Source organism: Diceros bicornis, chromosome 17, assembly GCF_020826845.1.
Source record: "Diceros bicornis minor isolate mBicDic1 chromosome 17, mDicBic1.mat.cur, whole genome shotgun sequence".
Lineage (NCBI taxonomy): Eukaryota > Metazoa > Chordata > Mammalia > Perissodactyla > Rhinocerotidae > Diceros > Diceros bicornis.
Window position 1 is genome coordinate 56,503,107 of NC_080756.1, and position 27,820 is coordinate 56,530,926.

The following is a 27,820-nucleotide window of genomic DNA, read 5'->3' on the forward strand; positions in this document are numbered from 1 at the left end:
GTGGTCACTACACAATTTATGCAGGCCAGACAGCACCTGTTTTTCTCAATGTCCCTATCAGAACAAATCCTCTTTATTCTGATTTGACAAAAAGATGGTTTAGTCATAGAACAGGACTAGGGCTCAGCCACAGTCTCAATGTGACTGGACTTGGAGGTAGCAGGCTGAGATGGGACGGCTTCCGGAGGCTTGCTTCTCAAAGTGCGGTCCACAGACCAGCAGTGTCAAGGTCATCCAGAAGCTTATAAAAATGTAATTTCCCAAGCCCCTCCCCAGACCCACTGAATCAGAGTATCTGGAGATGAGGCCCAGGAATCTGTGTTTTAACAAGATCTACAGGTGATTCTGATGCCACCAAAGTTTGAGAACCATGCCCTGGAGGGCCTCTCCCAGAGGAGTTTGGTCCTTTTCCTGGATGCTGTGGTGCATAAGGAGTCTGGGGGATGGGAAATAAGTTCTCCTGGATAAGAGCTTGGAATCTGGATTGAGGTAGATCTGGATAGAATGCCAGCAATACCTCTTACATCACAACACTCAGCCTCTCCAGGCCTCAGGTTCTTCTGTCAAATAAAGACACTGATAGCATCTACCTCCTGTAGTGGTTCTAAGAACTAAATGTCTGCAAAATCATGAGCACTCGATAAATATTAGTTAACATTGTTAATGCTAGCTAGCTTGTGTCATCTGACAGCTGACAAATGCAGGCACAGTCCCTAAATCATCTGTAGTGGTTGGCTGTGGTGGTGGGGTCACTATGTTAGTGGCTCTTCTCTTTGTTGACTCAGTGATGTAGCCGTGGTCTCCCAGTTTGGTGGAAAGTGAAACCGAATCCCTGAGGGTTAGCCTCAGCATTGGTGATGCTCTAAGTGGTGGGTATGGGGGTAAGCAACCCCATCATCTGGCCCCGGCCTTCCTGTTAGTATTACTTTCCTATTGCTGCTCTAACAAACTACCCAAACTTAGTGGCCTAAAACAACACAAATTTATTATCTCACAATTCTGAATGTTTAAGGTCTAAAATGGGTCTCTCCAGGCTAAAATCAACGTGACAGCAGGGCTGGTTCCTTCTGGAGTCTCTAGGGGAGAATCCATTCCCTCACCTTTTCCAGCTCCTAGAGGCCACCCACATTCCTTGGCCTATAGCCGCTTCCTTCATCGTCGAAGCCAGCAATCCCATGACTCCCACCTCTGCTTCCTTTGTCACGTCTCCCCTGACTCTTCTGCCTCCCTCTTCCATCTTTTAAGGACCCTTGTGATTATGCTGGTTTGACCCATGTAATCCAAGATATTTTTCCTATTCTGTGACCCTTGATTTAATCACTTCTGCAAAGTCCCATCTGCCATGTAAGGTTCACAGGTCCCAGAGGTGAGGACCTGGACATCTTTGAGGGACATTATTCTGCCTGTCACACTGTCCCTGCCTCTCCCAGACACACAGGGAAACTCCTAGGATGGGACTTGAGAGCTGAAAGGAACCTAAGTGGTTAGTTGGTCAAATCTTTTCATTTTACAGCTGACAAACATTTGGAGGTTTGCCCTAGACGAGCAGAGTCCGAGGTACCCAAGATCCTCGTTTCCAACCCAGATCTGCAGAGTCCAGGTTCAGTGGTTTCACCAGCAGGCTGTCTCTCTGCATCAGGGAAAATGCCCACAAGTGGCCAACAGGACTGAGTCAGAATGTTTCAGACCCAGACTTGCTGGAAGATGAAGGGCGACTCTAGAGGCTGAGTCATCCCACGAGTACCTCAGTTTCCCTGTCTGTGGAAGAAGAGTTTCTCATGTTTCCTTCTTCTCTAAGTGCTGTCTTTCTACTCCTGAAAGTCCCCGTGCATGGATAAGATATTTGAGAATTTAAAGCCCGGTCTCTCATAAATCGCTGCCACTTCTCATGAAGCGAGAGGCAGCACGGCTTCTCACACACAGCCATCATTTTTTTCTCTGGTAAAGAGAGTAATCTGAGGAAGGGCAATTATCTCAGCAGAATTACTAACCTTGCAGCGTGACATTATCGACTGTTTGAAATTACATGGTATTCATTTGCTGCTATTTTAATGTCTGTCGTCTTCTAGTTCCCCTTCCCCAGCGCAATGCCGAAACTCCCACCCTCTTCTTTTCTTTTTATTAATTTTGGGAAATAACTTCCTTATTTTTAGCAGGCTGATGCCACAAGTAGGAATATGATAGTGAGGATCATAATAACGACTTTACACTTTCAGCTGGGGCTCAGTCACCACCCATTGGATTTTTCAACTAAGCGTCAGAGCCTTTGTCTCTGCCAACATTAAAATGGCTGGCAAACGCCCCCACAGCTCGTGAACTGCCCAGCCACGCTCAGCTCCTGGTGTGGTTCTACTAGACTGGGTGATACTGAAGACCAATTACCGAGCCGTGAAGGCTGCTTTCCAAGAGCTCAGGAACAAACTGAAGTCTCAGTGAGTGTGCATGAGTGTGTAAGTGTGTGTGGGGGTGGGTACTGAGGTGGGGGAAGGAGAGGGCTGCTAACACTGACTCTAGGCAATGTAATAAGCATAACATTGGAAGGCAGAAAACCAGGACTGTGGATGCCACTCTGCACCTGTGACTATTAGCTTCATGGCTTGGTCAAGTAATTTAGAGTCTCTAAATCTTCTTTAAATTTTTGATGTGTAAAATGAGAAATCAGTGACTTCCTAGGTTGCGATGGAGTTCATGTAAAATAGCAGCTGCAGTTCAGTTGGCTTCTTTGTGTAATCACGACATCTCACATTTCTTGAGCTCTTCTTATGTGCCCCACCTTGAACTGTCCTTTTTATATACATTGTGGCATTGAATCCTCAATAACAATCCTAAGAGGCAGCTGCTGTTGTTAATCCCAGTTCACAGATGTGGAAACTGGGAGTTAACGCAGTGAAGCAAACTGTCGGAGGGTTATTGAGAAGTCGACGGCAGAGCCCTGCAACTGCAGGTATTGTTAAGCCATATTAGGGCCTCTCTGAGCACGTGAAGAGCACAGGGAGCTTTCCACTGGGTTCTCTTCCTAACGTTCTGTACACTGCCCATCCCGCCCCTGGTCATGTCTGTTGGGGAGAAGCCAGTGACAAAGGCGGGAATGACTGACAGGCCCAAAGAATCCCCAGGTCACTGCCTGTGCACACAAGAACCTCTAAAACGTGGATGTCCCCATCTTGCCAAACCAAGCGACTCCAGAGGCAGAGATATTACGCCTGGTGTGGTGTGACTTCCCGGGTCGGGGCAGCCTGATTGCTGACTCGGAGGAGACAGCGCCCCCTGTAGGCTCCTCCCCACCCTGCACCAGCCGGAACTTGCAGCTTGGCTGAGGTCAGAGGAAGCTGTGGAGAGGAAAGTTAGGACCAACAAGACTAGAGATTTGGTTTTCAGCCTTAAAAGAAGGAGACTTCTTGGAGGCCATGAGCACTTAGCAAACACTGGAAATAAAGAAGGGCCTGTTTCCTGAAGCAGAACTGATCATTGCTGAATCATGCCAGCTTTCACCTTATGATGGGTATTTTTAAAGACTTGGGCTTACCCAGGAACTTTCTTTTGGAGAACTCTGAGCCCTTGACCCCATCATCCTCTCAGCACTCATAGGAAATAGTTAGGGGACAGGTTAGGCTGAGAAGTCCAAATCTGTAAAAGAAGGGGAGTCGCACTGCGTGGTAATAGATGTGGAACCTGGCTCTGCAAAACTTACCTGCTGTGTGACGTTGGGCCAGTCACTTAACCTCTCTGTGCTTTAGTTTCCTTATCAGTAAAATGAGAGTAATAACAATAATGGTGCTTAACCTCTTGGGGTTGTTATAAAGATTAAAGGAGTTAATATTTATAAACTGCTCAGACCAGTGTTTGGCACACAGCAGGCATTATGTAAGTGTTTATTAATAAATGAAATTTTAAAGATGCCCAGCATTCCCAGTGAGGGGCAGGCAATGCCAGGAAGAGGGCCCAGCACATTCCTCTCTGGAAAGACTATAATTAGAGCCAACCAAAGGATGCAGGAATTTCCTGAGAATTAGGGAACTGTGGCGGCCAGGCAGTGAGGCAGTGTGGGAAAATCACAGGCTTTGGAATTAGACAAATCTGGATCTAAATCCCACTCCACCACGTACTCTCTGTGTTACCTCGAGCAAGTCACTGAACCTCTCTGAGCCTCCCTTCTCTCATTTGCAAAATGGGGATGATGATACCCAGCTTGCAGGGTCTTCGGCTGGACAGATGCTGTATGGGAATAAGTGGGATCCAGCAGCCCCTCAGCTGGGGTGGCTCTTTGTCATTATGGCCATCATCACCATCACCATCAACAATTCACTGTGTAGGAAGAATCGGGGAAACACAGTAGCCTTTCAGTCAGTGATTCTAAGCGTAGAGAGTCTGGGGGAGCATGTCAACACGAAAGGTGGGTGGTGAATACGCAGGTTGAAAAGTATATTCAATGAAATAATGTCATTTGATAGTCGTAAAATGAAAAATAACACTTTTCTTTTCATAATACAGACCACATAGAGCAAGATTCAACATACCTCTCTGGAGAAAATGCTTCCCCAGGAAAATTGCCAGGTTGGAGAGTGAAGGTTGGGGGAGGAGATGGGAGATTTTACTTCTCAAAAGGTGTCATGTGTCTCTCTAGCTAGTGCTTAAAAAGACCAGAAGCTCGTATGTATGGTGGCTATAAAGCTTTGAATGCCTCAGTGACAATAAACTCATATGTACAAAATGTTAGTTTCTTAAAAACTTCTGATACCTAGATTAACTTTTTAATATTGAGGCTCCATTCTGACTGATGTGAAAATTAATCTAGTCATTTCCAGGTAAACCAGTCAAATCCAGCAATATCGACATGCTCCCCTAGAAGTCCTAAAATGTCATTTTAGGTTGATAATTCAGTCCCACTCAGGGTATTTCTCCCCTCCGTTTCCCTCCTTCCTGGAGTCGATGTTAAACTTGCGGGGGGCGGGGGGCAGTGCTTACACAAATATAGCTGCAGCCTTGGTGAGAAGTAGGCATCCTTCCAGACCTAGGTGTGTCTTGATCTCACACTCCTGCACTAGAATAGTCGTTTCTCTTCTAGTTCTTGGCCATGCCTCCTCCCCCCTGGCAATCCACTGAGACATAGCTGCATCCTCATCCAATCCCGGGGAGGGTTACCCATGTCACCTCCGACGTGTTCCCCTCCTTTTAGCTCTGATACTGCTTGTGGCCTCATCAGGGCCCTCACTCCTTCTCTTTCCTAACTTTTTGTTTCTGTGGTGGGGGTGGATCCTGAGAACTTTTAGTTGCCCTTCTTGTAGGATTACCAGATTTAGCAAATAAAAATATAGGACACCCAGTTACACTTGAATTTCAGATAAATAATGGATACTATTTTAGAATAAGTATGCCCCAAATATTGGGACATATTTATACTAAAAAGTATTTGCTGTTTTTCTGAAATTTAAGTGTAGCTCAGCATCCTGCATTTTATCTGGCAACCCTACCTCCTGGGCTAGTGCAAAGCCACGAGACGCTCAGGGAGCTGTCTCGGGCCTCCCCGCTTAGGCAGTCTATACCACCGAGTGACCTGAAGGCTGCTGCACTGTGCAAGCCCAGGAGACTTCTCCATGTGGAAATAGAGGAAGCCCAACCAATGGGGACAAGCAGAGGCTATCTATTCAGAGCTTGCTGTAGTGGGGAGTCAGCCACCATTACTTGCATTTTGGCAGAGCCTCAAAGGCAGACAGAGGGGGGAAAGCTTGATAGTAGAAGAAGGCAAGGCTTCAGGTGTACCCAGATTGGAGGCTGTTGGTGTGGGGAGGCTGTAGGTGTGCTAACTAGAAGCAGGGCATCCTATGCGACTGGTTAGGATGCCTAGTTAGCTTTCTCTGGTTGGTCCTAGTTGGAAGCAGGGACAAGACTTAGGGAAGCTGTCAGTTATTATGTCCTGGTGTTTGGGGCCGATTGTTATAGGGGTTATTGTTTGGCTTCCTGGACTGGTTGCTAGAGACAGTGGTCTTACTTCCTACAAGTCCGATTTGTAGACAGCAGGCTGACTTCCTGGGCTGTGTACTATGGATGATGTGTTGGTTTCCTGGGCTGGTGCTGCAGATTTTGGGTTAGATGACTATTTTTATATATGGTCTGACCATTGTCCATTTGTACATCCAGTCTCATCTGCAAGACTTGTCATTTACCTGGACTTCCCCAAGGTCTCTCCTCTCTCAGATCTCTAGACTGAATGAAGAGGGCCTGGCACAGGGTCTCCACGCTTGCATCTAATTCCATTGCATAATCTCCAACTATTCTCTCTTTCCTTTGTTTTATTGGGTGGAGTGGGGAAGGGAGAGGAGGAAAAGGAAGAAAGAAAGGAAGAAAGAAAAAAAATCCCTGCTTGATCACATACACATTTTCTAATTTTTCCTTACATGTGAATTGAGACTTTTCACCTTAAAAGCCAAGAATTTCAGTTCTCTGTTCTCAGATTTCCTAGTTGATGGTCTTAAAGCAATGAATGTCCTCTTACATAGCTGACCTAATGGGGGAAGGTAACCCGGATCTGGATCTGGGTCTTCAGAACAGCCTCGAAGTTGTCCAGGAGGGGACAGCAGACCTGGACTCACTCTGGTGAGGTCCACAGTCCCTGCGCTGGAGGCCGCTCTGGGTGCCCACAGGAGGCTGTCAGGCTGCCATAGCTGCTCGGGCTGCCTCCTCTGTCACTCATTCCCACACAGGGTACAGATACTGCCTCACGACAACTTCTCTCCATTTTTAATTCAGGGTTTCTGTGAGTTTGTGGAGCAGGTAGACACCGCAAGGAGATCCTGTCAGCCAGCGTTCCATCAGGGAGGCAGAACCACTAGGAGGGATGTGTGCTAGGGAATTAGTCACAAGGACTCGACCCTCCACAACTATGGGAGCTGGAGAGACAGTCTCTGTAAGGCTGGTGTCTCCTGTCTGATGCTGGAGCTCGTGTCCCCAGGGCAGGCAGCCGGGAAGGGAAGATGGAGCTAAAGTGGGGGAGAGCAAGGACAAGCAGCATCCCGCAGGACAGCTGTCACCGCCTCCAGCCTCGGAGACGGGCTTGGTCTGCAGGAGGAGCTGGCACCTCTGTCATGGTGCCAAACACACACCTGGCCCAGGAATCAGAGAAGCTGAAGGACCCAGGGGAAGGTGGAATGCTTGCAGGCCAGTGAGCTGCCCACACCAAGGACACAAGGTGGCAGATGAGTGACAATGTGTGATCTACAAGAGCACACGTCCCAGCCTTCCGAAAGAAAAGTTCATACAGCTGCTGCTGTACTCCTGTCCTTCAAATCTCATGCAAAAGTGCCTCTTGTTCCCACTCTAACCCGAAATACGCAGGCAGGCGACTTCTGGGAAACAATTCAGCCTGGCCAACTTGACTCATTACAAAAATGCCACAGCAATTGTTCGAAACCCTAGATGAGCCCTTTAAGTGAATTCACATTTTCACAAGCCACGAGGTTTGCAAACTCAAATATAAAAAATATAATTTTTTATAACTGTTTCTTCTGTTTTATGCCACATTTGATCCCTGCAAAAGCTCCTGGCAGTCATCAGCTGTACAGTGCACACCTGGTACTGGTCAGATACGCTCAGGGCTTTAATTACAGCGTAACGGCGATTTTTTTCTTTAGGGAATGAGTAGGAAGTATGTTTCTCACTGGGGCTAAGAGGAGAACTTAGTGCTAACTGAGACCCGGCCTGAAAGGCACAGGAATTTGCAGCGGGCAGTGGAGGATGAAGTCATGAAGGCAATCCATGACCTGTGGCCAGTCGTAGAAACGAGGCGTCAGAGAAGCAGATGTATAGGATGTACACATGATAAGGCATTAGTCACATGGACTTGACCCTCCGCAACTGTGGGAGCTGGAGAGACAGTCTCCTAATAAACCTTGTCTTCAGATCTGATGCTGCAGCTCTGATAGCCACACCTGTGTTTCCTTTTGTTGCTTCCAGAGAATCTGAAGACTGACAGGTACGATTTTTCCTTTTTCCTTTTCAAACTAGGCTATTTTTAACGTTTTTTTCCTCTGTGTCTCTTTCTTTTTCCCGTCTTTTCATCCTGATCCCATTTGATATTTGTAACCTGTGAGCTAAACGGTAAAGTCAATGACCACGGAAGTACTCCCTATATGATGGAAGGGGAGGAGGAAGGAGACGCAGGATGGTATAGAGAGTGGCATAGAGAAGCCTCAGAGAAGTTATTCCCGTAGGATAAGCTCCAAGCTAGGATCCAGGATCTGGGATATCTAACCCACCCTATTTATGCTAGTCAATTCCTTTCCTCTTGGCCCAGTCCTAGAGGACACTGTGCCCTGGATAGGGGGTCAAGAGGCCGAGGTCCCAGCCCTGGGTCTGTCACTATATTGATTCGAGAGCGTCTCTTTTCATCTATGGAAGGCATTTTTGTCACTTCTCAAATAAAAACTTTTAGATACTAAGATCATTTCAAACTTGATGGAGCTGTAGTTCAATGATCACTACCATTCACACTATCACTCGACTGTTGCTATAGACGTGCAGACTGTTCTCAAGCCTCTCCCTTATAGTCTCACTCCGAGAAACCTTTCCTAGGAACCCCAAATGAGTCCATGATCTGGGCAAAAGTTAGTTCTTAGATGTAGATGACTTTTTAAATGTATAACAGTTCATTGGTTTTTAAGAAGGGGTTTCAGACTTGCACGTGGATGACACGCTACGGTGTTCTGGGAGCTCACTGCAAGCCGAGGAATGGAGTCAACAGGAAGACCGGAGTCAGGCGAGGTGGTGCGGCCCCATTGTCACATTTGACACTTGATTAAGTCTTTGTTCAGAATTCTCTTTCACTGCCACACTGGGACAAGACTGGCTTTCTTTCTAACTTTCCCTGGAGCAGTGGAAGTGGCTAAAGGTCTGGCTTTTTAAGCATTTACATGGTCCTTCCAGTACAAATCAAGCCTGGTTTGTGTTGAATCCCTCACACTGAGCTCAGTGCCTAGAAGGCAGCCAGCTCTCACTATCTGTATGTTGAATGACTGAGACGTCAACAGTGGGGTCAGTTGTGCCATCCATGTCAGAAATGCAGACCTGATGAGCAGATCAAATCAATGCTTTAATAATTTTCAGAAAAAAGAACCACCTAAGTATCCTGAATTCATCACATTATAATAATATATTTTTTATGATTAAAAAACAATAAGCATTGCAGAAAACAGGAAAATACAAAGAAATTAAAAACATTCATAATCTCACTATTTAGAAATGGTTATTGTTAACATTTTTTTGTTTATATTTTATATGTAATTCTTTGCAATATGGCGATTCTCCTACAATTTTATTTAACACTGCATTGCCAAATTATTTTTAAAAGAAGAGTTTTTAATGACCGTATGTTATTATTCCAGCTCCGTGAGAGTATAATTTTTAGAGTTGAAAGCACCTCCTATCCTGAATTCTATATACGATAAAGACAAGCAAAGATCATGTGAACTTTCTGTCCCCCATCCTCCCGAGGCAGCCAGAGGGCAAAGGCAGACTGAACCCAGCTGTTGCTCCTGAGAACCCAGGGCTGCCTCCCCAGAAGTGCTGTCCAGCATGGGTCTCCAGCTTTATAGCGGATCTGTGTGGTCTGTTTCAAATGAATCTTCCCTTATTTTAGTCACAAGTCCTTGCCCTCCTACCCCACTGAAATGTAGATCCTTGAAGTCAAGGTCTTTCATGTCTTTGGTAGTGTGTTCCTTCCCCTTCCCGTCACACATCCCTGCAGCAGCATCTTGCTGGCTTCCTGAAGCTCACAGACCCATAAGATCCTAGATCTGGATTATGAGGGTTTGCATTTTGAAGACCCTCATTAAAGTCCTCCTTTGTAACAGACATTTTGCTGGAAGACCCAGGAACAAAGGACATAAGACAGAGGCTGTCTTCCTCATAGAGGGGCTCCTCCACTTATACAGAGAACTGCAAGAAAGAGGGACGGGGAGGTGACAAAAGGGGAAAGGGGCTTTTTCTTCTCATTCCTGTCTCAGACACCGGCTCAGGCCTGGCAGCCCTCGGGGATGTGTGCTCAGCTGAGAGGACGACGGAGTGTATGTGGGGTAGGCAGGGAGGGGGATCCACTGAATTCTCAGCTGGAAGAGGACCACGAAGCTGCTCCATTTTGGGTGGTTTTTATTCCTCAATAGATGTACTCTGATTGATGAGGTGATAGCCAGGAACCCACGGGAAATGGGGGGTGAGGGGCTACCCCCTTACTCTGTCTATGGGACCGTCCCACCAGGTACTCTGGGCCTCCCTGTCTTGGCAAATGGACACTCTCTGGACAGTAGCTCAGCCCAGCTCTGTATTTAAAAAGCTAACCAGCACCCTTGCTTATCATTATCTTACAAATTTCATAGAGGTGAACTTCCACAATATTACTTAGGAATTTGGCTATGTTTTGACAAATACAAATACCTCTGTGTTTTATAATATTCACACAATCTTTCTACATGATAAACGATACCTGCCCAGCACTCCTGAACCAGGTAGAGTCCTCACAACACAGGGCAGGTTAAAAAAGGATGGGCGTCTTCACTCGCTGAGAATTTTTCCCCAAATCCTCCCTACCACACTGCCTCTCACCAGGCTCTCTCCAGCCAAAATCTTATTTCATTCAGACGTGACTCGGGACACATCACTTCCTCTCTCGTGCTGTTTGATCAGGCAGAGACAGCCACAAACAACAGGACAAATAGCAGCTCTGAACTCTGGAGTGACTAATTTTTCCTTTATCCTGGCTGCTAAGCAAATGAACGGACTTTACTCCTATGTGTTAAAAAAAAATGTTTGCCTTAAAATAGGCGCCCACCTCCAAAGCCACTCAACCTGAGTATGGAAGCGTGTGGGAGCTGCTCACATCCTGCATCACTCAGAGGAAACCTTCTCTGAGTGTTCTGTCCACAGGACGCAGCTCTGCCTGGCCTGGAGTCGACTAACTAGAGTACCTGATGGATAAATAGTCCCCAGATAGCACTGCGCAAACTCCCACAGTTCTTTAATGTTCTTGGCTATTGAGGCATCGCAAAATAAGAACTTACTAAGAGGAGGGAAAGAGCTAAGGAGGGAGATTATAAAGAAGGGTAAGCACACTGGGGGCACAGAGATAGCTCCGCCGAAAACTGCTTTCCAAGACCATCCAGTTCGGGTTCTGGACAGCTCAGCAGATGTTTGCTTCTGCCATACCCTGTGGTCCTGGGGTATACTGCCTTTTGCTGGGCCTCAGTTTCCCTCTCTGTGAGGTGGATGGCTGTATTTGTTTTGCCCCCTTTCTCCCTTTCTCTCGTCCCTCTTTGGAGGCTGTTGTGTCAGGGGAGAGAAGAAGGGGCACAACGTTTGGATTGACTTATGGAATGGACTCTTTCAGCCCAATAAGACACCAATACACTAGTTTTAGTGAGAAATAGTGTATATAATTAGGAAGACAATAGGCTATATATATATATATATATATATGTATATATACATATATATATATACTGGTATACTACAGCATAAGCATAAGCAAATAATAATTTAATAACAATGGAAAGAAATAGGGGAGCGAGAGAGAGAGAGAGAGAGAGACATCAGATGGGCACTCACAACATCCTCCCCTCTACGCCGGGAAGAGTCCCTTTGACTGACGCAATTAGGCAGGAGTGCCGATCAAAAGGGGAAAAACATCAGATCTACCAAAAACAGAAACATCAGATTGACCGAGAGAGGAAAAACATCAGATGGATCGAAAAAGAGAAACATCAGATCAATCGAGGGAGAGAACATCAGATCAGGTACTTACAACAGAGGCTCTCAGTGGAACACGTATTCGGGGTTTTCTCAGTGGACTCCCATGTCTCCCATTGGGACAGGAGAGGTATTGATCCCAGTGCTTTTATTTGCCAGTGAGGCATGTTCAGAGATTTACAGAAGAGACAAGCAAACAACACAAACAGAGAGAAATGCAAATGGAAACATGTCTATTCGAAAGCAAGTATTCAGACATACGCACATAGCCACTTCACACACACAGAACTGTACAACTACACAAACACATGTGCAGGCAGTGGTAGATACACAGGCAGACAGGAAGACACACAGGGGTAACCGTTCGCACGGCCACGCTGGAAATCAGACAGACCGGCGCTCACTTTTGGATAGCCTCAGTCATCGGCTCCCACGCAAGTCTCCATATCAAGCCGGCCTTGCTTCCTCCATGCTCCCGGCCCTGATCTCCCCAGGGGCACGACTGCCAGCCATGGAATACAGGGATCCAAATGCACATTTACTGAGGGCCCAGGCCAGGTGTGGGGAACATTCAGAACAAGACAGTCCCTTCCACGAGGGGCTCACATCCAGCAGAGGAAGGAGATGTACAGTTACAAACCCATGTGGGAAGTGCCGTAACTGAAGTGAGTACAGGAAGCTGGGTCCATTTCTGCCCTCCTGATCTCTGGAAAGGAGGTAATTCTCCTTCCTTCAGAGGACGAAATGCAGGCCCAGCGGCATCTGCTCAGTACATGGGCTGGGGGCCACACTGTCTTCCGCCCAAGTCTCTGTGGGAACGGCTCAGCTAGTTTCAGTCCTCAGGTCCTGCTCCTCGAGTCAGCTTCTCCCCCTTGCCCCTCGGGTATGTCTGGTAGTTGAAGTTGAGGACAAGGTGATGAGGCTGAGGGTGTACAGGAGGACAGCCATGCTAACTTGTCAGGGAAGAGTAGTCAGCGAAGAAATTGCAAGAGGAGTGGGCAGCAATGACCACAAACTGACCCTGGGTGAAAGAAAGCACAAGAGGAAAGAGATGCGAGGCCAGTGAGGAGCTGGGCTGAGGAACAAGAGGGATGCTCCCCTTGACCCCTCTTGTGGTCACCCCTCTGTCTACCAGCAGGGGGCAGGCCTCCCACAGCTCAAGGAGAGGAAAACAATGAAGCCTGGTGGAACACCACTCCCTTTTTTTCCTAACCTATGATCCTAAGAATGTTCCTGACCCCTCTCTTGGTTCTGGCCTCCCATTTGCCCCAATCTAGCCATGTCGTGTTGACACTGATGATGAACTCAATCCATCCCAAGCCCCAGGACGGAATTTTCAGGCTGTCATGACCATTTGGCAATGATGCTCCCCAAACCAAAAGCGCCTGGAGGGTCAATCAGTAATCACAGGCTTGCAGGATATAAGCACTTTGAGGTCATCCAGCCCAGCCCCCTCATTTCACAGACGATGTGACTGAGGCCTGAAGCATGGAAGTCACTTGTTCCAGGTCCCACATCATGTCAGGGACTTAGAGTTGGTTCTAGGATCTGATGAGCTGGTTACTGAGACTCTTGCAAGTCGAGAAACTAAGGAAGACCCAGAGATGGGAAGGGCTTGTTCACGGTCAGACACTAAGTCATCAGTGCAGCCGAGAATCGAACCGAGGGCTCAGTGAGGCCAATGCGTCTTTCTTACCAACTGTAGGATGGTAAGATGTCGCCTCCACAGGTAGGGCTGCATGCGGGGCCCCAGACTGGCCAGCACATAGTACAGGTACATGAAGACATGGACCAAAGAATTCAGCCTCCCGATGAGGAAGGCTGCAGTGTGGGCAGGGAGATGAGGGGAAATAGTGGAGCTAGGCCTAGCCACGGTTTGGGCTTTCTCATTCATGATCCAACCCGCCAAGCTGCAGAGAGCACCTCTGCACATCCTCCAGAGAAAATCCTTGGGAAGGGCCTGTCACGAGGAGGTCCAGCACGAGACATCTGAGGCCATGAAGCTGGCTTGGGATTAACAGGATGCTGGATGAGAGTGCGTATAACTTCCTCTGCACTCTCTGGGCTGATGAGCACCTCCCAGCAGCCTCCTCCCTCATACCAGGTGGCTAGGAAATGCCGAGGAGCAACAGGCAAAAAACTGGAGCAGAGGCCTGGTCTCACGGCCACAGGGAAGGGGAACTTAGAGCCAAACCGTGATATTACAGGGATGCACACCTCCCAAGCGGGGGACTCAGCCCATCAGACAGAGGCCTGCCTCACAAGGACCAGGGGCAGCGGCCACAGCTGCGTCACTCACCCTGACCACCACGCAAATATATGACTGCAGGCCACCAGCTGAAGAGTACGGTGCCACGGTGTAGACATGCAGGAAGGGGATCTGCCCTGGCTTCTTTCGTAACATAAAGAAGATCTGGAGAGGAAGAAAAGGGGGTGTCAACTCTGGGGCCCTCCTTTCTCTGGACTCTTCTCCCGGGGCCTCGACTACCAAGGACAGGGTGATTCTGCCCATTTTATGGATGGGGATACTAAAACTCAAGGGAAATAACACCAGCCAAACACTTGTGTAGCATCTACTGTGTGCCAGGTACTTTGGATGTATAAAAAAATCATATAAACACTTATAATAGTGTATAATTTATACTTATCTCCATTTCACAGATGGGAAACTGAGGCACAGAGGGGTGATGTAACTTGCCCAAGGTCGTACAACTAACAGGTAGCCAAGCTGGGATTTGAACACAGTCTAGCTTCAGAGACTGGGCTCCTTCCACTATCCTACCCCACCTCCCAGTGGGGCACAGGGGAGAGAACTCAAGTACTGAACACCCAGCCCAGGACCAGACAACCACAGACACATTCCCAAAAGGAGTCTGCTCAGACTCCATTTTGGCAAGAGATTGATAAGAAAGACCCCCCTCTCTTTCATCATTACCCCAAAATTATGACCTCGCTCCACCCCACTCAACCCTGCAAGCCTCTAGGATCCCCTCATTAACACTTAAGGATGGCTTTTTCTGTCTGATAACTCTTGCCACGTAATATCAGCTTTTTTCATTTGTTTATCTTTCCATTTTCATTTAACCTGGAAGCTGGTTGCTAATGGGGCAAATGTCTGCTTTTATGCAGGTGCATGGGTGAAGAGTGGGGGCCCATGGGAGTCTATGTTGGTGAGATGTACATCAGTGAGTATCTTTCTTCTGCTGGGTTAGTGGGACCAAGGTTTTGCTCAGACATCAGCCGCAGGCACTGCCGCCTAGGCAAACGCTGAGAACATCCAACAGGGACGCTGGAGGGAGGCGTTTGCACAAGGCGCCTTGAAAACCACCCCAGACCCAGGTGACAGAGATAACTCCATACCAATGCACAAGACCCTAAGGACGTGGCTTTCACTGTGTCAAGCAATTCCACAGCCTTGGAGAAGGAGCACCACCAGCACACGCTCGCCCTCTGCTGGGCATGAAGCGGAAGTTCAGTCAGACTGCCGTTCTGCGGGTGACGCAGCTCGCCCTGGCAGGGCTGGCTTCAGCCGCAATCTTCACTGTTCCTCTGCACGCCCTGCTTCCACAGTGCCCACCTGTCTGCAGGAAGATGCCTGTTAGCACAGGAAGGAGGAAGAGAAGCTACTGGGAGTGATACCAGCAGGACTCTCCAAAGCACCCCAGCCTGGAGCCATGCAATCTTAAGGAGCACACGGATCACATGGGGATCTTGTTTGTCAAAAAGCAGATTCTTGGGGCCGGCCCTGTGGCGTAAGTGATTAAGTGCGCGCGCTCCGCTGCAGCGGCCTGGGGTTCACTGGTTCGAACCCCGGGCCCGCATCAACGCACCTCTTGGCAAGCCATGCTGTGGCGGCATCCCATATAAAGTAGAGGAAGATGGGCACAGATGTTAGCTCAGGGCCAGTCTTCCTCAGCAAGAGGAGGATTGGCGGATGTTAGCCCAGGGCCGATCTTCCTCACCAAAAAAAAAAAAAAGCAGATTCTTAAGCAGTGCACCTGGGGTGGGACGTGAACCTCTGAATTTTCAACAAGCTCCCAGGGGATGCTGATGCTGCTGGTCCGTGGCCCATACTTTGAGTAGCAAGACTTTAGCCCGTCGTTCAACATCCCTTGGTCCAACATCCAAATCACCACCCAGTGACTTGTCCAGCTTCAGCTAGGTTTGTTCACTGCAAGGAAGCCGTTGTTCTGCTTCCAGTTGAAACAGAGTACAGCTAAAAATAGTCTGCCACTCAGTGTGTGCCAGGCCCAGGGCTAAACACTTCCACACTTTATCTAATTCAATCTTCTTTCAATTGTTTCCTTTTATAAAGTAGGTATTATTGTCCCCATTCTGTAGATAAGAAAATTGAGGTCCATAAAAGGAAGAATGTTACCCATGATCACATGGCAAGTAACTGGCAGAGCTGAGATTCAAACTGAGGTCTTCCGAGCCCGCACTGAACCAGTCGCCTCACTGCCTCCCATCAGAGGTCTCGGGGGACTGAGGCCACCTTCATCAAGCTCCAATTATTAGGAAGTGCACCGTATCAGCCCTCTCTCCAGGCCTAAGACTCCACTCCCGGCCATACCCTTATCCCGAGCTCGCTCGGCTGTAGTCCTCCTGCTGGCGGAAGTAGCAGTAGTTAGCTAGGAGCGAGGTGGCCGTGAACTGGGGGGAAGGGAAAAGCAAAAGACCAAGTCATAAAGCCTGCTCCCACTGTGATGACACCCGACTGGCTCAGGGCCCGCGAGGCTAAAACCTCCTCCGGTCATGTTCTGGACAGCACCGTCCCTCCCCAGCCCTCACTGACGCTTGGTGAATGACTGCTAATCAGATCAACTCTGCGGAGTGGCTAGATCAGAGGCTGGGACTTGCACACATCTTGCTGGGCTCTGATTTGTTTTTAATGTGGGCAAATACGGACCACAAACCCACACTGGGCACCTACTATGTGCGAGACCCTAAGTTAGGTGCTGAAGTGATGGAGGGGACACAGAGCTGTCCACGCATCAGCCCTGCCCCCAAGGAGCTCAGAGCCTCACTGAGGATGTAGGAAACAATCCTCACTTTTAAGGTTGGGGCCAGATGAAGAGTAGGAACAGGAGGTGTTCCAGAAGGTGGTAGCAGACTAGAGAAGGAGGAGGCCTTGGGCAAACAGAGGGGAGGGAGGGGAGCTCCTGCCAGGAGAAGAGAGCACGGGCCTGGACCTCTCCTAACGCAGGAAGCCTGGCGAGGGAGCAGTGCAACTGTAACGGGGCTCCTAACAGAGGAGGAGCAGCCACAGAAGCAGCGAGAAGGTAGAATCGGTTAATGAGGGGTCTTGAAGACTGTCTTAAGGAGCTTGAATTATGTCATTTATTTGTCCATTTGACAATGGTGTGTCGAACGGTACTAAACACTTCTCCACGCTGGGCACTGTTCTGAGCACCGAGCCACCTCAATAAAACAAAACAGATAAAAATCCCTACTTCAAGGGACTCTGAATTCCAGTCATATAGGCAAAGAGGGCTACTGAGGGCTTCAAGCAGGAAGCTGACGCGGGCATGGCAGGTTTTCAAAGGACTATAGTGGCAACAAAGTACTTTGTCACCACAATTAAATGACAAGCTCTCTAGAGCCTGCCTGTCTGCTATCTCAGAAGTTATCTGAATTTTCCACATGGTACCAGACATGACGCTGGGCTCTCTTTAAAAAGATAAGACAGGGGCTGGCCTGGTGGCGCAGCAGTTAAGTGTGCACGCTCCACTTCGGCGGCCCGGGGTTCGCAGGTTTAGATCCCAGGCGTGCACCCACACATCGCTTGTCAAGCCATGCTATGGAGGTGTCCCATATAAAGTAGAGGAAGATGGGCACGGATATTAGCCCAGGGCCAATCTTCCTCAGCAAAAAAAAAAAAAAAAGAGGAGGATTGGGATGTTAGCTCAGGGCTGATCTTCCTCACACACACACAAAAAAAGATAAGACACGGCCCTGCCTTTGAAGCACTGCACTTTGGAGAGGAGACAAACAAATACGCAAATCATGAAACAGGAGAAAGCCCAAGGGGTGGCAGTGTTGGTAAACACCTAACGGCCTCTCTCTTGGGTGGGAGAGGGGGCCGGTCTGCAGTGTGCCAATTCCTACGGCTGACTGCAGCTCCCGACTACTGCCCAGAAGTCACTGGACATGGGGCTGAGAGACCCACACAGCGCTCATCAGGGGTGGAGCAGCCGGCCACCATGGAGGGTGAAGAGCTGAGAAAGGACACACATGACCTGGCCTCAGGGAGTCCGGGAAGCTTCGTGAGAGGTGACAACTGGCCTGAGTCTACAGGAGGTGCAGGGATCTGTCAGGGCACCGGGAAGAAGAGCATTTCTGGCAGAAGAACAGTCATGTGCCAGGGCCTGGGGCCTGACCGCCGGCTGTGGGCTGGGAGGCCACTGGGCAGGGCGTGTGGGATGAGGCTGGTGTGCAGGGCTGCTGGGGGAGGGGAGGGAGGCGAGGCCGAACAGGAAAGCTGAGGCTGGAGAGGACGAGGGAAGGCTTCATATGCCCACTGGAGGAGTTTCACCTTAGCGCCTGCTGCCCAGGAAGCCATCTGAGGGCCCCCGGGGCAGTCGCATGATCCTTTTGGTGTTTTGGGGGACCGTTCTGTCAGCAGTGCAGAATGGACTGAAGATGAGCATAATGAAGGAAGGAAGACCAATCTGTAAAGGAGAGAAGGAGAAAGAGGTGGCTGTCAGAGCTGCTTCTTCAGGCTGGACCACTCTCCTCTTCCCTGCCAGCGCACTGGACCAGGAGGGGACGGAGGTGAGGGTGCAAGCTCTGGGGCCAGGGCGCCTTGCCACCTGCTAAGTTACCTAACCCCTCTGTGCCAGGCAGTGTTGTCATGAGGATCAGATGCACAGACCCTCATGAAGTCCTTAGAGCAGGGCCTCTCCGTGACAACCACTTTAAAACGTCAGCAAGTATGACCACTTCTCTGGAAAGCTTTTCCCGACACTCCAGCTGGGTCTCTGCCCCTTCTGTTGCCCAGCTTGCACCAACACGTAATCGCCTGTTTCCATATCTGTCTGCTCTCCCGGACCGTGAGCACCTGGACGGCAGGTGTGTCTACCCCGTGGTGACTCTGCAGGTCTTCGCACAGCCTGGCACAAAGCACATGCCCAGGGCACACTCGCTGACTGACGATTTCCTGAGAGCAAGGCATCTAGAAGAAACACTGTTTGGGGCTCAGAAAACTGGGCAGAGATGAACAGAGCCCAGGAAGAAACAGGAGGTGACGGGGGTTTCTTTTAGGTGTGAGGGGAGATAATGAATTCTGTTCTTGCTTTCCACTGACCTCTACTCTTTTATTTAAGGAATAGGAAAATGGGAGGCCATGATGGGAATTTGTTTCTCCACAAGGAAGTCAGTATAGCCAAAGGTGGAACAGAACTCCCGCTCCTGCATACGTCCCCACCAAGGCTTTTCAGCTTCCTGCAGAGGAAGATTATGGCTTTATTTATCCCTTGGGCACTCAAAAAAGAGGAGACCCGCGAACTCTGCAGGGCCCCCATCAGTCTTACCTCATAGGATACGCACCCTGAGAGAACCACCAGGCCAGGTAGTAGGTGGCAGGTGGCCTGCCAGCCTCAGAGGCTCCTGTTGGGACGTGACGCGAGGGCCTGCCACCACTAGGAGCAGCTAGAAGACACAGAGGAGGGTGACAGGGAGTGGCGAGTGTACCAGGAACTGGGAATCAGTCCTCAAGTTCACAAAAGCAAAGGGGAGAGGGTACAGCCGAGCTGGCCTCCTGCCCCCCGGCCCCCCTGCCCCGAGCCCTCCCCTCGGCTGGCTCCAAGGCCTCGCTCATCACCATCTCTTGTTCCTCAAAACGTCTGACCTTAGTCTGGGCTGAATACACAAACCAGAGCTCCAACCAGATGACACCACCTCCTACCTCCATTTTCTAAGGCCCAGGAGTATTTATTCCAGAGCTTTTCCAGGCTACCGGCCATCGTGAGGACCTAGAAGTAAAAGCAGGGTTTGTGTCTTGTCCAAACCCCCCCCTTACTCTCTCCCTCCCCCACCACGTGACCACCGGCTGCAAGGCCTCCCCACCATCCCTGCCTTTGGACATTGGATGACCTGCGCACCTTCGAGGAGAGTCCACTGGCCATAACTTTCCTGCAAGCGTCACACCCTTTGCTGCTCCACTCGGGATGCCAGCCTCTGCAGCGCCCCAGAGTGCAGGGCCCAAAGCAAAGGGGCGTGGCTAGTGTGCAGCAAGCAAGGGGGAGGGGCAGAGAGGCACAAAGTTCTCCAGTTGGCCACTTTTCTCTAGCCCTGTGATGCCCGCTCTTTCTGAGCATCCCTGGCTTCTCCAGCCTCTCACCGAGCCCAGCCACACCCAGTCCCTCCAGGGCTTAACTTACTCCTGTGTCTTCTTCCATGTTCTTCCTGCCAGTGACTGGCACTGCTCTGGCTGCTCGAGGTGTTGAGGTTGGTGGTGGGTCCAAGAGACAGGTGCTCCAGGCTCCAGGGTGTAGGGTGTGACCCACAGGTGGCCCCACCCTCTAGAAGCTCTCTACCCCCATGCTCTGATCTGTGAATGATCCCCAGCCCCTACACACACACACACACACACACACACACACACACACACGTACTTCCTGGGAACCGGGAACTGAAGTTGAGGTCCATGCTCTGGCTGGGCGCTCTGCCAATCCCACTGCCCCAGGGAGAACGAGAACAAGAGGCAGCCCAGGTCAGAGGAGGAAACTCAGAGGGCAAAGGTTGATGGCAGTGTCTCCAGAGAGGGTGGGGAGAAAGTCAGGGATGGTCAGTACCCACGGGTGGGGGGCCGACTGCCCACTCCCTCCTTTTAGCATCCCCATGACCAGTGGCCCGCGCTCTTCATTCTTAGCAAAGGCGATCCTATCCGAGAAGCAGGCGTGCATGGGAACATCCCACATCGCATGCCTCCCTCTCATCTCAGGTTCAAGTCTTCTTCTTCCCTCGGTCCCTTTTCCACAGGGCTAAGGATCAGGTGCACATCTTTCTGAACCTGCTAAATCCTCACGCTTCCTCAGGCTCTTGGCTCACCAATGAGTAAGGAGTGCTGGGCAATTGGAATTCCCACCCCACCTTCATCAACCTGTGCTGAATGGGAGCAATCAAACTGGCTGTTGGTCCAAATAACCTCCCTTGGGTACATCCTTTTCCTCCTCTCTTTATGAGATTTGGGAAAAAGAACCAAGTTTAGAAGCCAGATTGCTGTACAAAGGGGCCAGGCAGCCCATGCTGTAAGTCTCACTCCCCAGGGATTCGAGGGCAGCTCCTAGACCCAGGCTTTTTAGAACACAGTGCCTCAGTTTCCTCTTCTGACAAGACAGTACACTGTGGTCTTGTGAAGGCTTGTGAAGAATCATGTCTGCATAAGCCCTGGATTATCCGTGCTCAGGGCCAAGAGGATTAAGAGATTTGAAGAACTAGAAAAAGTAACGGATAATCCCCCACTATGGGAGTTTGGTTTAGAAACACACCTGGCTGCACATGCCTGGTTGTTTGCCTTATACATTTGCATGAGCTGCTACGGCCCCTCACGGTGCCCCTGCTCTTCTCTCTATCTGGGAAAGTTTCCTACTGGGTTCCAGCTGGAAGACAAATCCTTGTGGCCTCCTACACACATCACATGCCGTGTCCCATGGAATCAAGTCAAGGTGATTTGGCTGGGACTTCAAGGTTGCCCTCACTCCAGCCAGACTCTCCTCGTCCACAACCCAACGTGCTACTTCTGGCAGCTCCAACAATCTGGCCTCCCCACTCTCCCTGACACACCCACACACATTTCCACTTCTCTGACGGGCCCTGCTTCCTTCTCCACCCTCCATCTTTCTTGTTTAATGCGAGCCCCCTCCTCTGCTACAAAATCTCCCTCCTTCCCTCCTCACCATGTGAGAGGCGCCGTCGGTACCACGGAGGCTAGCTTATGAGTTAGATCATGCAGAGTATACAGTTGTCCCTTGGTATCCTTGGGGAGTTAGTTTTACGACCTCCTGCAGATACCAGAATCTGGGGACGCTCAGATTAGCAGGCCCTTTGTATCCACAGGTTCCACATTCGCAGATTAATCGTGTATGGTAAACATAGTAGGAGATCTGCGGTTGGTTGAGTCCATAGATGTGGGACCCATGGAAGTGGAGGGCCAAGTGTAAATGGTAAACTCCCATGTACTGCATTTGACAGGCCGACAGAAACCCTAGGCGATGTCAGGAAGACAGAAACGCGGTGCTGAAGGCTCTGGCCATCACTCTGCGGGCAGTGCTCAGCTTGTGTCATAACACCAACCCCTCCATGTGGACAGCCTTACAGTTGTCATGGAGGACCCTTGGAAAATCTCCTAAATAGGACCAGAGATGTTACAATGCCACCTTATCCCCAGGGAGCAGGATCAAGAGAACAGGACTATGAATTTTAGGCAAGACCCACCACAGTCTGTTGCCCTTTCTCTGAGCTCGGCACATGTCTGCTGTGAGGGAGAAGTCCACTGGTCACCTGTGCCACTTCCCCCTCATTAAATGACCCTTGGGTTTATAGATCATAGAGATTAAGGAAAAGCTCGTCTTTCAACATCCTCCAACTGCAAAATAAGATCGTGACTGGATGTCCCTGCAGATTCCTCCTGCCCAAGCAAACCTCACCTTCCTCAACCAGTTACGCACCATGCTCACAGAGCCCTGGCTGTCCCCAACACTGAGCAAGCTAAGCCATCTCTGAGACCTCGAGGTGACAAAGGATACCTACTGAGCGCAGAGGGCTGGAAATTGTGTGGGCAAAACTTGGCATTGCAAGAAATGGTACACTTATACACCTATAACATCACAACAGTTAGCCTTTTCAAGTCATTACCATATGCCAAACACTCTTCTAAACACTACACACATGCCAACGCATTTAATCCTCACGACCCCATCAGGTAAGTGCTATCAACAGCCCCTTTTACTGGTGAGGAGACTGAGGCACAGAGAGGTTAAGTAACTTGTCCAGTATCACACAGCTCCTAAGTAGCAGGGCCAGGCTTCAAACCCAGGCAGTCTGGCTCCAGAGCCCATGCACTAGGCAAGTACACTACACTGTCTCCTCAGTGTCTTGGTGTACTGTGTTTGTTTCATTGGATGGAAAGAATCAAAGTGTGGCCTTGCCTGACAAGAAGAGGAAGCCCCAATTTATCAGACTCAAAATATAAATTTTCCTATTGGTTCTCATAATAATCCTGTGCAAATAACGATAAAAGCCTCCCTCCCTCCCTTTCTCCTTCCCTCCTTCCCTCCCTTCCTTCCCTCCCTCCCTTTCTCCTTCCCTCCCTCCCTTTCTCCTTCCCTCCCTCCCTCCCTTCCCTCCCTCTTTCCTTCCTCACGTCCATCCATTCTCCTGGATCAGACCAGGGGGTTTCAGACCCTTGGGATTCAGAGCAGGGGTGCCTCAGCCATCTCTGTGTGGGCAGAGAGAGACCCCGGGGAAACGGCCAAGTCCTGACCCTCATTTCAACCAAAGAAGGTTCTCTCCTCTCTCCATCTCTTCCGCCCTCCCCCACCCCTCCCTCCCTATCTTATCTTCCTCCTCCTTCTTCTTCTTCTCTCTCCCCCCCCACCCCACCCCTCAGGGGAGCTTGTACAAGATTTTATGGAGAGAGAAGAATACCGCTGCTTTTTATAAAACTTTGAAAATAACCACAGTAGATAATGGGAATTGTACCCTCAGCTCAAGCTGGATAATAGGCCACAATACTTTGTCTCTTCTTACACTGACGGGCCTGCTGGCATCAACGCCCGTCTTCCCTGAGGGACACCCTGAGAGGCAGTCATAGGACTTTTCTTTCCCTACTGCAGGGATGCTATCAAAGTCCCCACGCTCTCTCTCCTTATCAGGACCCAGGGCCATACCTTCCTCACTCTCAGGAGTGGGAAGGGCTGTACTTTTCAGGGCCAAAGGTGCCTCTTGAGCCCCAAGAGAGAGATTTTCAGGTGCTGATCTACCTCTGACTTCATTCTGTTCTTCACACACTATGTTCCTCTCACGTAAATTAGTTTATCCTTCTGTTTCATTATTACGGTTGTAAACTGCCTCAAAATTTTTAGAGAGTGGCATGCAGGGGGCTGCCAAAATAAATCACTACATATGAAGCATTTCCTGAGCCTCTGTTATATCCTGCCATGGATGAAGTAGGGGCCCAGAGTCAGCCAGGGTGCACCCACCATCACCCACACAGCCTCCCGCACCTGGCTGTCAGTGAGTGGTGGGGTGAGCACCTGGAGTCCTTAACTCACGTCAATCTCGTCTCTCTAAGTCAAGGCACACTTCTCAGTCACAACTCTGGGCAATGAGTCCCAAGCCCGGAAACCTCACTGCTGAGCAGAGTATTCCTGAAGATGAGGAGAAAATGCATACGTGCGGGTGTGTGCAGGTCCACACGTGTGTGCATTGAACACGACGCGCTCCAAATAACTTTCCATATCTCTGTCTATACTTGCCTTGATCAGCCCTACTTGCCCCAACCATACCCATTTCTGCCTTCTTTTCTTTCTCCCGTCCTCCCTCCTTTCCTTGAAAAGCAGCGCGTGTGAGAACTGGAGGAAGCCTGGACCAGAGGAAACAAAGACACAGCAGTGGACAGCTGCCATTGGAAGAGAGAGGAGGGAAGGGCACGGAACCCAACATTACTGACAAAAGGTCTCCCTGGCCCTAAGCGAACCTGACGTGTCACCATGCTCCTTCAGTGTGTCCCTTCCCCTGTGCTGAGAGAAAGCAGCGTCTGCCTCTGCAAGTCAGAACTGGCAAACGGAGCTGCGCTCCGGCCTCCTGTCTCGCTGTGCCCCTAGGTGCTCCCAGCTCTGATGCCTTGTGGGGGTGTGCAGGGAACATGCTGCACCTAGATGGCCTCGGGCAGCCCTCTGCTCCCATCCAGCTGAGCTGAGAGAGCTCATTGTAAGGATCGCTCACAGGTGCCTTGGCAGGGCCTTCCTGCTGGCCTTGCGCATGCTCTAATGGGTCTTTGCACAATGTGGGCCATTGCTAACAAGGATAACTAAATCATTCATTTCATGAACAACAAGGTTTGGCAGATAATGGTGCAAGAGGCAATTATCAGTCATGCACATTTCAGGAAGGAGCTGATGTTCAACAGAGCTTCCAGGAGAAATATGAGACACAGCTAAAACCACCACGGGGCTCTCAACCCAGAATGAGTTGCTCTGTTAAGCCTGGGGCTTTATGGCTTTATGGTCAGAGCTGGAGACAGAGAGAGTTCAGGTTTGCTTCCTGCACAAAGATTCCCTAGGTAACCTTGACTTTTCTCTCCTCTCTAGAAGGAAGCTCCCAATTCAAACCCCCCCATTTCTTCTTCTTTTTTTTTGTGTGTGAGGAAGATTAGCCCTGAGCTAACATCTGTGCTAACCCTCCTCTTTTTTTTTGAGGAAGACTGGCTCTGAGCTAACATCTATTGCCAATCCTCCTCCTTTTTTTTGCCCCCCACAAAGCCCCAGCAGATAGCTGTATGTCATAGTTGCACATCCTTCTAGTTGCTGTATGTGGGACTGCGGCCTCAGCATGGCCAGAGAAGCGGTGCGTAGGTGAGCGCCCAGGATCTGAACCCCGGCCGCCAGTAGCAGAGCGCGCGCACTTAACCGTTAAGCCACGGGGCGACCCCCCCTCCATTTCTGCTTCACGGCAGATCTGATCTTCACAGACCCATCAAGTAATCTTCCTAAATCACTAATTGTGTCAGATTAGCCACCTGATTAGGAAATGGAAAAAGTTAGAGACTGTTTTTAGTTTTCAAGTTCAGCTCAGATTAGTACTAACATCCTCCCTGACTGCATCAACTGATGAGTAGATAAACAAAATGTGCTATAACCACACAATGGAATATTATTCAGCCATACAAATGAATCAAGTACTGATTTATCCTACAACACAGATGAACCATGAAAGCATTATGCTGAGTGAAAGAAGACAGTCACAAAAGACCACGTATTGTATCATCCCATTTATATGAAATGTCCAGAATAGAGAGACAGAAAGTAGATTAGTGGTTGCCAGGAGCTGGGCGGCAGAAGAAGGGAGGAAATTGGGAGTAACTGCTAATGGGTATGAGGTTTCTTTTTGAGGTGATGAAAATTTTTCTGGAATTAGATCGTGATGATGGTCACATAACTCTATGAATAAACCAAAAACTACTGAATTGTACATTATTAAAAGGGTGAATTTTATAGTATGTGAATTCAAAAATAAGAAAATTTTCCCTGAACTCAAGGCACGGTGTAGGGTGGAGGCTGCCAAATGCCGGGTTTGCAGGGCCAGGAACACTGTCGGTTCCTGGCACAGTCCTGGGAACAGAAGCAGACAGACTCCTGGATGTTCATGTGTCGTGTTCCCTTCAAAGCATTCTTTGGGCCATGACGTTCACAAAACTGGTGTTGGTGTGAGTTAGCATTATAAAGAAAGCACTCATTCTCTCTAACACTTCTCCTATTGAGTGGATAATCAAATTAGCTCAAAACTCTGAAGGGCCTTCTCCCCCTGGCCTGTTCTAATTCACAAAGGAAGGTTCTGGGGCATCCCAGGGTATTGCAATGCGGAGCAGCAGGTCTTCCCCAGGAAAAGGACCTCAAACAGTGTCCAATGAGATATTTGTTTATTTATTAGCAGAACTCACTCCTTTGTCTTCAAATCCAGTCATCCCACCTGATTAATCACTTGTCCAGAATTAAGATTTTCTCAAGTATCAAGCTCTGTGTTTGACTTTGTCAATTTCACAGTGTTGTATACATGTTATTTGAGTGTTTCTGTAACTACCACTATTATTATGATTATCAGGGAATGTTGGATGAAAAAATAAAGACATAATATGAAGATATTAGGAATGACGCTTTGAGCTACAAGGAAGAGACAATTACAAAGGATTAAAACCCACTTTGGGAATCTTAAAATTGATATGGGAAAACAAAGACCCCGAATAGCCAAGGAATTCTGAGAAAAAACAACAAAGCTGGAGGTGTCACACTCCCTGATTTCAAATTATACTACAAAACTATAGTGATCAAAACAGCATGGTACTGGCACAAAAGCAGACACACAGATCAATGGAACAGAATGAAAAGCCCAGAAATAAACCCACACATCTATGGACAGCTAATCTTTGACAAAGGAGCCAATAACATACAATGGAGAAAAGAAAGTCTCTTCAACAAATGGTGCTGGGAAAAATGGACAGCAACATGTAAAAGAATGAAAATAGACCATTGTCTTAAACCATACACAAAAATTAACTCAAAATGGCTTACCAAGACTTGAACGTAAGACCTGAAACCATGAAACTTCTAGAAGAAAACATAGGCAGGACGCTCTTTGACATTGGTCTTAGCAGCATATTTTCAAGCACCATGTCTGATCAGACAAGGGAAACAATAGAAAAAATAAACAAACAGGACTACATCAAAGTAAAAAGCTCTACGTAGCAAAGGAAACCATCAACAAAACGAGAAGACAACCTAACAATTGGGAGAAGATATTTGCAAACCATACATCTGATAAGGGGTTAATCTCCAAAATATATAAAGAATTCAACAACAAAAAAACTAACAACCCAGTTAAAAAATGGGCAAAAGATCTGAACAGACGTTTCTCCAAAGAAGATATACAGATGGCCAACAGGCACATGAAAAGATGTTCAACATCACTAATTATTAGGGAAATGCAAATCAAAATTGCAATGAGATATCACCTCACTCCCCTCAGAATGGCTATAATTAACAAGACAAGAAATAACAGGTGTTGGAGAGGATGTGGAGAGAAGGCAACTCTCATACACTGCTGGTGGAAGTGCAAACTGGTGCAGCCACTGTGGAAAAAAGTATGGCGATTCCTCAAAAAATTCTATTCTTATAGAAATACCATATGATCCAGGTATTCCACTGCTGGGTATTTATCCAAAAAACATTTATTCAAAGAAAACATGAATGTGTAAAGACACATGCACCCCTATGTTCATTGCAGCATTATTCACAATAGCCAAGACTTGCAAGCAACCTAGCCACCCATCAAGGGATGAATGGATAAAGAAGCTGTGGTACATACACAC